Below are 12678 nucleotides of genomic sequence, written 5' to 3'. Positions count from 1 at the left end.
AGAGTTGACTCCTGGAAATGTTTAGCCTTCCAAAAAGGATATATCTGTCAGTCCAAGAAAGTGAACATTTAGAAAGTCTGGTTTCAGCTGGTTGTCGCTTGTGTGATACATTCATCCTGCAATGCACAATGTTATGTAAAAGAAACTCTAAGTATAGAAGAAATCAATTTTGGTAAAATAAAGTTTATCACAGTAAGAAATGTCTAACTTCTATCTATGGTATGCAGATCTCTTGTTTTGGTGCAGCTGTCCTCCATGTAGATGGCCTCTAAAAAGAGTCTTTAGGAACACTAAATGCAGACTTTTGCCTTAAATTAAAAGAAATCTCAGCAATCCCTCCCTTATTTACTCCTTTTCTCTTCTTCTGTTTTGTTTCATATAACAATTAAAACTGAGAAGTATCTAAAGAAATCATCTCTGTGTGTCACATGAGCTCAACATTGTCCACCTCCTGTGCTTCACTTTCCTATGTGTGGCTGTGATACAACCAGCTGCAGCAGAAGCCTCTCATCTATGACCTTTCTGCTGTAGGACAAAATTATGCAATCTCCACCCCCTTGAATAAGGTGTGTAGCTTAATTTGGCCACCAGCAGAAGTTAGAACTGATCAGCAGAAGTTTACCACTTTGTTCTCTGCAGGGAAACTTTGACTGTTTTAGGATTATTCACAAACATAGAAAACAATTAAAAATCTCATGCCTCACTTAAACATTCAATTTAGGGTTTAGTGCTCCAGCCTCCTATGAGAAAACCCAAAAGCCAAACTGTCATTTAAAATACAAACTTTTTTTAATGTTGCAAAGAGGCGATTGGACCCCATAAGACACAGGCACCTGGGTACATTTGATACAGTATAATAAAAAGTACCAGCATGAGGATAAAGCGACGTGACTGGACACTACAAAAATTCTTCAAATTCTCAAAATCTGCAAAAAATAAATGAAAAATTGCAGGCTCTCTAAATAGTCCAATATTGTGTAAGGGTGATGTAACTTTAGGAAAGGGTGACATTTTGTTGCTTTTGTGGAGAGTTGGTAATCACCTTTGATAATCACTTTATATCTCTTGCAAAATTACTATTGGGTGTAATAAAATGGGTTTTTTTTTTGTTTTTTTTCTTATCAGAGTTTCTTCTAGAGCTAAATGGAAAAGGCAAAAACAGATAATTAAAGTAAATGTGATGATTAGTGACCTGACAACTAGCTTTGTGATATAGCCAAAAACTAGGATATGATGAACCAAAATATTTAGATACTTGATATTTTTGGGAACACTCGTGGTATGAAGAAGGGACATCATCGATCCCCAATTACAGAGCCCAGAACAGCATGGTGGATTACCCAAGTTAACATCCATGTTGTGTTACTGATGTTGGCTGAGAAAAATCCACTTTACTGAGTGAGGATCTGAGGAACTGGGCATGAGCAGCTGGCACCCCCAGGCCTTGGCCAAATTGCATCTATTAGATAAATCTGTCCTGTTATTTCACAAGACTGAAATCTCCCGTGACATTTTGCAATTAAATTCCAATCTTTCATGCACATTTATTTGATCACTGAAGAGGAAATCAGCAGAAATATTAACAGAATGTTGATATCTTGTGGGTAATTGCTGAAGTCAACAAACTAAAAGATTGTTAATTTCTTCATTATGATAATGAAGTTATAGTGTCAGCAAACACTTCAGCCTTTGATACTAATGGAAAAAAAGCCTGATAAATATTTTGAGCTGTTAATAATCATCTCAGTATCTCCATCATTAGTGAAACTGATCACATTTATTATGGTAGTTTTGGACTGAAAACATATTACTCATAGTTCCTTGCTAAGACTGATAAAACATTACAGACAAAAACCTTTTTCCAAGAGTCATAACTTTTTTATTTTTCCGCCCCCATAGCCATATGAAGGTTTGTCTTTTGTGGGACGTGTTGTACTTTTGAATGACACCATTCATTTTATCATGTGATGCATTGGAAAGCGGGAAAAAAAAATCCAAGTGAGTTGAAATTGCAAAAAAAGTGCAATTCCACAATTATTTTTTTTTTTTAATTTATTTATTGATTTACCATGTTCCTTACATTTTGACACTGACTTGACAAAATGATTCTCCAGGTCAGTACGATTATATACATACCAAACATGCAAAGTTTTTTTTTCATTTAAGTGCTAAAAAAATATTTGGAAATTTGAAAAAACAATGAAGTTTGTGTAGCCATTTTTCAACACCCTTAACATTTTCAATTTTTGGTTGATGGAGCTGTGTGATGGCTTAATTTTTGCGCACTGAACAGATATTTGTATTAATTCCATTTTAAGGTAGATACAGTCATATGAAAAAGTTTGGGCACCCCTATTAATCTTAAGCTTAATGTTTTATAAAAATTGGTGTTTTTGCAACAGCTATTTCAGTTTGATATATGTAATAACTGTTGGACACAGTAATGTTTCTGCCTTGAAATGAGGTTTATTGTGCTAACAGAAAATGTGCAATCTGCATTCAAACAAAATTTGACCGGTGCATAAGTATGGGCACCCTTATCATTTTCTTGTTTTAAATACTCCTGCCTACTTTTTACTGACTTACTAAAGCACTTTTTTTGGTTTTGTAACCTCATTGAGCTTTGAACTTTATAGCCAGGTGTATGCAATCATGAGAAAAGCTACTTAAAGTGGCCACTTGCAAGTTGTTCTCCTGTTTGAATCTCCTCTGAAGAGTGGCATCATGGGCTCCTCAAAACAACTGTCAAATGATCTGAAAACAAAGATTATTCAACATAGTTGTTCAGGGGAAGGATACAAAAAGCTGTCTCAGAGATTTAACCTGTCAGTTTCCACTGTGAGGAACATAGTAAGGAAATGGAAGAACATAGGGACAGTTCTTGTTAAGGCCAGAAGTGTCAGGACAAGAAAAACATCAGAAAGGCAGAGAAGAAGAATGGTGAGATCAGTCAAGGACAATCCTCAGACCACCTCCAGAGAGCTGCAGCATCAACTTGCTGCAGATGGTGTCACTGTGCATCGGTCAACTATACAACGCACTTTGCACAAGGAGAAGCTGTATGGGAGAGTGATGCGAAAGAAGCCGTTTCTGCAAGTACGCACAAACAGAGTCGGCTGAGGTATGCAAAAGCACATTTGAAGAAGCCTATTTCTTTTTGGAAGAAGGTCCTGTGGACTGATGAAACCAAGATTGAGTTGTTTGGTCATACAAAAAGGCGTTATGCATGGTGGCAAAAAAACACAGCATTCCAAGAAAAACACTTGCTACCCACAGTAAAATTTGGTGGAGGTTCCATCATGCTTTGGGGCTGTGTGGTCAATGCCGGCACTGGGAATCTTGTTAAAGTTGAGGGACGCATGGATTCCACTCAGTATCAGCAGATTCTTGGCAATAGTGTTCAAAAATCAGTGATAAAGTTGAAGTTACGCAGTGGATGGATCTTTCAGCAAGACAATGATCCAAAACACCGCTCCAAATCTACTCAGGCATTCATGCAGAGGAACAATTACAATGTTCTGGAATGGCCATCCCAGTCCCCAGACCTGAATATCATTGAACATCTGTGGGATCATTTGAAGAGGCTGTCCATGCTCGGCGACCATCAAACTTAACTGAACTGGAATTGTTTTGTAAAGAGGAATGGTCAAAAATACCTTCATCCAGGATCCAGGAACTCATTAAAAGCTACAGGAAGCGACTAGAGGCTGTTATTTTTGCAAAAGGAGGATCTACTAAATATTAATGTCACTTTTCTGGTGAGGTGCCCATACTTATGCACCTGTCAAATTTTGTTTGAATGCAGATTGCACATTTTCTGTTAGTACAATAAACCTCATTTCAAGGCAGAAACATTACTGTATCCAACAGTTATTACATATATCAAACTGAAATAGCTGTTGCAAAAACACCAATTTTTATAAAACATTAAGCTTAAGATTAATAGGGGTGCCCAAACTTTTTCATATGACTGTACAAAGTTTTGATCACCTCTTATTGCATTCCACTGCAGTGTTGCGGCAGCCGAAAAAATGTAATTCTGGAGTTTAGATTTTTTTCTCATTACACCATTTACCGATCAGATTAATTTATTTTATATTTTGATAGATCGGAATTTTAAAAACACAGCGATACAAAATGTGTGTATTTTTTATTGCTTTATCTTTAATAGGAGAAAAGGAGATGATTTAAACTTTTATGGGTTTTTTTTCACATTTTTAAAAACTTTTTTTTTCATTTTCTGCTGTACTTGTTAGTCTCCTTAGGGGGCTAGAACCTGCAATCATCCGATCGCTGGTGCTATACACAGCAATACTACAGTACTACTGTGTATTGCAAAAATCACTGTCTCGTATAAACACCAGCTCTGTCATGACAGGCATGAAGGTCTTCAGCAGATCCCCAGCTTTCATGGCAATGCATCCGCGCCCTGTGATCACATCACGAGTACGCGCATGGGTGCATAAAATGTAGAGCACACCCACCGACACACTGTAAATGCCGCTGTCAGAGATTGACAGTAGCATTTAACAAGTTAACAGCAGCGGGAAGAACTCTGCTCCACCTGCAGCCATTAGAGGGAGATGATGGCTGAACAACACCGCCATCATCTGCTAGGAAAGTTACGGACTCGGCTTGTGAACATTAAAGTTAGGGACCCGTCATATGATGCAATTGTACGTTACATGTCAGAAATGGGTTAAAGAAAAAAAAATAGTATCTCTCTAGTCCACAGGCTGTGTGGTGGTATTAAAACTTTCCCCCACTAACTTTTTGTAATGCTAACTACAGCCTACAGCCACTTTTTTCAGATATAACGACACTTATTTTCTGTCTAATTTCAGGCAACTGGTTATATGCTTATATATACTTTAGCAGAATTAAAGAGTGAAGAGTGACTCCTACAATGTTTGCAAAGTTTTCTACTTTCATATACACAGACCAGGGCCTATTAAACGGATATAATATATGAAATTTAAATGACCCTCCACCCTGGGACTGAAAAGTGACCATAAATTTCTTATGTATGGTCACCCTACCTCGTGCCCTCCTTTTGTCTCTCGCTACCTCCACTGCTCAGTTTGACCTTTACGTCTCTCCTTCCTGGTTCCAAGATGGCTGTTGCAGTGCCATGGGCAGTGCAGTGGTAAGGCTAAACCATGCCTCCCCTGCCTTTCCTATACCACAGCACAAGGGAAGCATGGTTTAGACTTACTACTGCCCTCGACATGCCACTGGTGGCGATCTTGGAATCTAGAGGAACATAAGGGCAAACTGAGCAGAGAAAGTAGTGGGAGGCAAATGGAAGGTACCAGGTAGGGGGACTATATGTAAGAAATTTATTGTCACTTTTTAGTCCTAGAGGGAGGGTCGTTTTAATGATCATATCCTCCAAATAACAATTCTAAATCCCCCACAACACCTCCACATACAGTATATTAGAGGAAAGTTGTCCAAACACACTGTATTGGGCGAGAACAACCACCCATGTAATGTGAATGGAGGCCTCCTTGGCTTTCCACCAGGAGATAGCCACAGCTAACTCCACTCTCATTATGAAGAAAACATGCATGCTGGGAGTTGTAGTTAAGCCCAGCTGGATAGTCCACCTTTCTAGCGGCTCATTGCCAACCACTAGACACTTTGACTGCACCTACGTGCGCATAAAACAGAAAACAGCACTTTCATAGCCAGAGAATAGATTCCCATCATATACCTATTGTTGAGATCCTCTTCTATTCAATGGTTTTTTCTTAGAGTGATTTAAATTTTGTTACACAGGAGATGACACAAGATAAAGCAGAGGAGATGAACGGCCTCATGAGCAAGTAATTGGAATAACCCTTACACTGGCTAAAAAATACAATCAGAAGTGGCGTATTTACCAGGAGGTGATGGCAAAAGCTCCTCTCGTAATTCATTTTGTAATTGACCTTTTTGGTCATCTGTGTGATATAATATACCTGACAGTCATTTGTATACAGTAAATAATATCTGCAGATTGGATGTTCTCATTCTGTTCCAGTTATTATGGAAGATTTTATAAAGATACAGAAACAAGACCAAGAGTTTATAACTGGCTCTTAATATTGGTGGTGAAATGAACCTCCTCAGAAGCCAATAATTGTGTCCAGAGGTGTAAATGTGTAGATGAACACTCCTAGGCCACAATGCACGAGATGTAATGGTTCTCCCCAATTATTATTTATATTACTGATGTGACAGAGAGGCTTTTGGGCTCCCATAGCATCAGAGTAAGGTGTTCCGTGGCATAGCATGAGCTGCAAGGCAAGTACCGTATTTTGCACCCTCTAATCCTTGGACTGTTAGACAAAAAATGTTAAAAAATAATGTTGTACATTGTTTAATTGTTTAATTACTTTTTATTTTTTTGTAACAATGTTTTGAACTTTTGACTTTCAGGCTCCATATCTCACCATCCACTACTGCTTCCAATGTGAGACTACCATCATTTTATAGACAATCATCTTGGCTATCTCATACTTAAATTTGACTTGCAACTATTTTACATACGATTAGTTATGCAGATTCTTGTCAGGTCACTGCATTGTTACGGTTTTGCTCCTAAAAATCTAAATTTTTATTTTTTGTTAGTATTTTGTAAATTTGTGTACCCAGTCGGGACGATCCTAACCTCTAGTATTAAAACCTTATCATGTGTCAAAAATTATCTCAATGTGAATAAAGGCTGAGCAGGACCGGGACCCAACTATGGACACCCATAGAACTAAAGCAAAACATAAAGAAATGAGGCGGAGTACAAGTTAGTATACATGCAACCTGTAAGAACATGTTCACACTGGCCATTAAACAGAAACAAAATGAACATATACCCTGCTATAAGTAAATAAAAAGCAATATACATGTACATCATGTCAATCCACATTCAAATCCAACATAGTTTTTGTTGTTTTTTTTTACAGAAGATAGGATTGATAATTTGCTCCTGAAATGAAATGACGTAGAAGCTACAAATTGCAACTCATGGGGGAAATCACTCTCAATTTTTAAAAAGAAAAGATAGAATTCCTGAACATTATGGGACACAATGAAGAACAATCCATCAGAGAAATATCTTTCAAATCCGTTGACACCAAAAACTACTTACAATACTCAAGCAATCATTACAAGAGATGCCAAAATATCTCCTACTGCCAAATTAAAAGAAATAAAAAAGCAAAAAACAAAACAAAAATAAACTATACAAAAAAATAAGACTTTACAAAAACAAGAAAACAACTGAAACAGGTTAACAAACTAAGCAAAAGAGGCTGTCTGAATAAAATAAATAAATAATGAAAGTGTGAAAAAAAATCAGATAAGGAAAGCACTGAAGTCATGGCCGTCCTTAGCTATGTGCAATCTCTCAGGGCCCCTGGCCGGCAGACTGCAGCTGGACGACCCTTCCCCCTCTGGGCTCCTGCACAAACTGCTGTGAGATGGCAGATACAGAAGAGAGAGGGGGCGGGGGCTGCACAGCCCTGAGGAGACTCTAACTCCTCCCATCTCAGTGCACAGCTGCTCATCACCTCTAACACCACAGGGATAGGAGACCTAAATGAATCCAGCAGTGATTGGCAAAACATTGGTCAACCAGTGCTCGCCTTGCTTTCTGCTGTAGCCCATGAGCTCTGCTAGTTCAGAGTGCCACCTGAAGCCTCAGACAGGAACATGTTTGTTTTATTTCAGGCAGGGAACATGCTGCACCTGATGTTGTGGGGGGGGGGGTCAGAAGGCAGCACTATATTGGGGAGAACCTCAGAAGTGGAGGATGGGTAGAGCAAAGTGAAAATGGGCATGACTTAGCTGGAGCAGGCAGAGTCTCCAGTTCAGCTGCCCATGGCCTGCAAGACTCCTGCCATCAGCCAAGAATCAGACGACTCTGAAAGAAAGCAGATAAGTGTGAGATCTGCTGTCTGTCATTGATGTTAGCAGAGTGAGTGTTCAGTGAAGTCCATTGTATAAGTGACAAGTGCTTATGTTTGAGCAATGTGTGTATGACATGTGTAATGTCATAGAGACATCAATGTTCAGTGTTTGTGCGCTGTGTGCGGAATATGTCCAGTGTGAGGGCTGTGTACATTATGTCCAATGGTGTGCTGTATGCGGTATATAGCCAGTGTGTGAGTACTGTGTCGGTATAGGGCTAGTGTCTAGTGTGTGAATGCCATGTATGGTGTACCCATACCTCCCAACTTTTGAAGATCAGAAAGAAGGACAAATTATGCGACGCACATAGCGCATTGCGGAAAACTTTGGCCACACCCCAATGCACGCCCATTTACCATTTTTTTCTCCCCCGGCAGGAGGAGTAGTCAGAGGGGCGTTGGCAGTGAGGGAAGTTCAGCAGATGCCCAAGACTGCAGGGTGCAGACGTAAATCCGGGACTTTCCGCTGCATTTTATGCGGGGGCATTTATGCATATAGCATTTATGCATACTTTATCGAAGTGCCATAATTTAGCAAAGTGCCCTGGCAGTTAGAAAATGGCAGTTGGACAGGGCAGGAGACAGGTAAGACATGCAAGACAAACCAACAAACTTGCTTACAGGTCATCTTTTTGGCAAACAGTATTCACCATTTGTATCTGTGCCATTTATTTTCTGGTTGCTACAATCATCCACATTCACCGTTCTCCCACAAATGCGGCACACTTCATCCATATTAATCCCTCACTCCTCTCTTCTCCTATGTACAGTTGTCATGCTCTCTTCACAATGTTATACCACGCAGATCCATTCATTCCCACCATACAACGCAGGAAACGCTCTCACAAATCACTCAATCATCTGCTCACTCTCTGTATCTTCCTTCTATTAGTCGCAGGTGATATTTCTCCCAACCCAGGACCCTCCAGTAATAATAACACTAACTCTTTCCCTGTTACATTCAGAAACCCTGCTAATCTCATTAATATTCCCTGCATATCTTCTGTCTCATTCAACTGTGCCCTTTGGAATGCACGCTCAGCTTGTAATAAACTCTCTTACATCCATGACTTTTTCCTCTCTAATTCCCTCAACCTTCTGGCTCTCACTGAAACCTGGATCCAGCAGTCGGACACCACCGCCGCTGCAGCTCTCTCCTATGGTGGCCTACATTTCTCTCATACCCCGCGACCTGACAACAGATCAGGTGGAGGTGTTGGTCTGCTTCTTTCAACAAAATGTACTTTTCAGGTTATCCCCCCTGTACCCTCCCTTATCTTCCCGTCCTTTGAGGCCCACACAGTCAGACTCTACCGGCCCTTCTCCCTGCGAGTGGCGGTTGTCTATCGCCCCCCAGGCCCCCCCCGTCAATTCCTGGATCACTTTGCTGCCTGGCTTACAAATTTTCTATCCTGCGACATCCCCACGATAATCATGGGAGACTTTAACTTCCCAATTGGCGATCCTCTTTCCCCATCTGCCACGCATCTTTTATCATTAACCTCTTCCTTCGGCCTTTCACAGCTTGCTAATTCTCCTACACATGAGGACGGGAACACATTGGACCTGATCTTCTCCCGGCTTTGCTCAGTACATGACTTTACTAACTCTCCCCTTCCGCTCTCTGACCATAATCTTCTTTCATTCTCTGTCAAGAACTGTGACTCTACTCAAGACACTCCCACCGTCCACACTTATAGAAATTTACGCGCCATTAACACCCAGAAATTTATAAAAAGGTTGCAATCATCATTGGCCCCAATCTCCTCCCTCTCATGTCCCGACTCTGCATTGAAGCATTATAACAAAATAATGCTATGCGCCCTGGATGAAGCCGCACCTCCTACACAAAGAACAATTCGGCATAGACGGCGACAACCCTGGCACACGCCTCAAACACGTCTTCTCCAGAGGTACTCCAGGTGCGCTGAACGGCTGTGGAGAAAATCAAATCTGCCCGAAGATTTCCTCCACTATAAATTTATGCTGAAAACATATAACTCTGCCCTTCACCTCTCCAAACAAACCTACTTTAACAACCTCATCATCTCACTTTCCAATAATCCTAAACGACTCTTTGACACGTTTCATTCTCTCCTCAATCAAACAGCACAGGCCCCGACCACCGACCTCAGCGCTGACGATCTGGCTAACTATTTCAAAGAAAAAATTGACCATATCCGACAGGAAATTTTCTCCCAATCCCCAAATGTTATGCATGCTCCCCCCCGCCACATTGTATCTTGCTCATTTTCTGACTTCGAACCAGTCACAGAAGATGAAGTGATCAGGCTCCTTGCATCTTCTCGCCCTACCACCTGCACCAGCGACCCTATTCCCTCACATCTCCTTCAGTCCCTTGCTCCAGCTGTCACCTCTCACCTAACTAAAATTTTCAACCTTTCCCTCTCATCTGGTATCTTTCCCTCTTCTTTTAAACACGCCAGCATACAACCATTACTTAAAAAACCATCCCTCGACCAGAACTGCACGGCCAACTACAGACCTGTTTCCAATCTTCCCTTTATCTCTAAACTCCTGGAACGCCTGGTCCACTCCCGTCTAATCCGCTATCTCTCAGACAACTCTCTTCTTGACCCTTTACAATCTGGTTTCCGCTCTTTACATTCTACTGAAACTGCCCTCACTAAAGTCTCTAATGATCTACTAACAGCTAAATCTAATGGTCACTACTCCCTGCTGATTCTCCTGGATCTCTCTGCAGCATTCGACACTGTGGATCATCAGCTCCTCCTCACTATGCTCCGCACTATTGGCCTCAAGGACACGGTTCTCTCCTGGTTCTCCTCTTATCTCTCTGACCGCTCCTTCTCTGTGTCTTTTGCCGGCTCCTCCTCCTCCCTACTTCCTCTTACTGTCGGGGTTCCTCAAGGATCAGTCCTAGGCCCCCTTCTTTTCTCCTTATACACCGCTCCTATTGGACAAACAATCAGTAGATTCGGTTTTCAGTACCATCTCTATGCTGATGACACCCAATTATACACCTCTGCTCCGGACATCACCCCTGCATTACTACAAAAGACCAGTGATTGTCTTTCTGCTGTGTCTAACATTATGTCCTCCCTCTACCTAAAACTGAATCTGTCAAAAACTGAACTCCTCGTCTTTCCTCCCTCCATTAATCTACCTGTGCCCGATATTGCCATCTCCGTTTGTGGCTCAACCATTACTCCCCAGCTACAAGCCCGCTGTCTTGGGGTCATTTTTGATTCAGATCTTTCTTTCACTCCTCACATCAAATCACTCGCTCGTTCATGTCATCTACACCTCAAAAACATCTCAAGAATCAGGACTTTTCTCACCTTTGACTCGGCAAAAACTCTTACTGTCGCTCTTATTCATTCTCGTCTTGACTATTGCAACGCTCTACTAATCGGTCTCCCTCTTACTAAACTCTCCCCTCTCCAATCCGTCCTGAACGCAGCAGCCAGGATCATATTCCTCGCCAACCGCTACTCAGATGCCTCTTCCCTGTGCCAGTCATTGCATTGGTTGCCCATCCAATATAGAGTTCGTTTTAAACTTATCACGCTTACCCACAAAGCGCTCCATGCTTCAGTACCCCCCTACATCTCCTCCCTTGTCTCAGTCTACCACCCTACACGTGCCCTCCGTTCTGCAAATGACTTGAAACTAAAATCCTCCATAATCCGAACTTCCCACTCCCGTCTCCAAGATTTCTCGCGTGCTGCGCCAATTCTCTGGAATGCACTACCCAGGACAGTTCGATTAATTCACAATACCCACAGTTTCAAGCGAACCCTAAAAACACATTTCTTTAGACTGGCGTATCACCTAAACACACTCTGTCCATCCCAGCTTTCCCCCATATTAAAATCTTCTTCAACTTCGGGTTCAAACCAACCATGCACATAAAAGCCTCTGTCAGGACTGCACACATACTGGCTGGCGACCAGTCCATGTATTATTATTTATCCTATTCAGTATATCAAGGCTGCATTATACAATATATGTACTTTTTACCTTTTGTGTCTCCCCCACTTCCTCATAGACTGTAAGCTCGCGAGCAGGGCCCTCACTCCGTTCGATATGAGATATGCTTATTCTGTATTGTCTGTATATGTCCCCCTTAAAATTGTAAAGTGCTGCGGAATATGTTGGCGCTATAAAAATAAACTATTATTATTATTATTATATCATCCACGATGGTTGGAACTAGAGATGAGTGGATTGATTCACAGGACTCCGGTCCAGCGTCCAGATCAGTGCTACCTGGCGGCAGGATGTCAGCCCACGAATCTCTTACCTTCCAGCTTCCCCCGCGCAACTTTTGATCACCCCGGGCAGCGCAACGTCTTCTGTGCATTCTGCTCATGTGTAGTTGAGACCTGTAGATTATTTCTTGTTCCTCATTCACAGTCAGAGCCGCCATAACTTTCTCATCGTTATATAGCTTCACTATACGACAGCTGGCTTTTTGGTGTCTGAAAGGCCGTATTCACACGTTGCAGAAATACTGTGTTTTTTGTTTTCTGCAGGTGTCCGCACCAAACGCCACAATAACAATCTTCTCTAATTTATTGCTGAATTTTTTTGATGCCTTTTCTCCCTTCTTTCATGTGTTTTAGCGTAGATGTGAAGCTGCTTTTTAATAGTACAGAAAAGCTTTGATTGTGCACTTATACCAAGTAGGACCGCCCACTGGACTCATCCATACAAACACCAGGGATTTCACCGAGTTAAAAAT

The sequence above is a fragment of the Phyllobates terribilis genome, unplaced genomic scaffold (genome assembly GCF_046119375.1).
Source record: "Phyllobates terribilis strain yellow unplaced genomic scaffold, ASM4611937v1 Scaffold_5__5_contigs__length_657084704, whole genome shotgun sequence".
Classification (NCBI taxonomy): domain Eukaryota; kingdom Metazoa; phylum Chordata; class Amphibia; order Anura; family Dendrobatidae; genus Phyllobates; species Phyllobates terribilis.
This window is presented reverse-complemented; position numbering follows the sequence as displayed.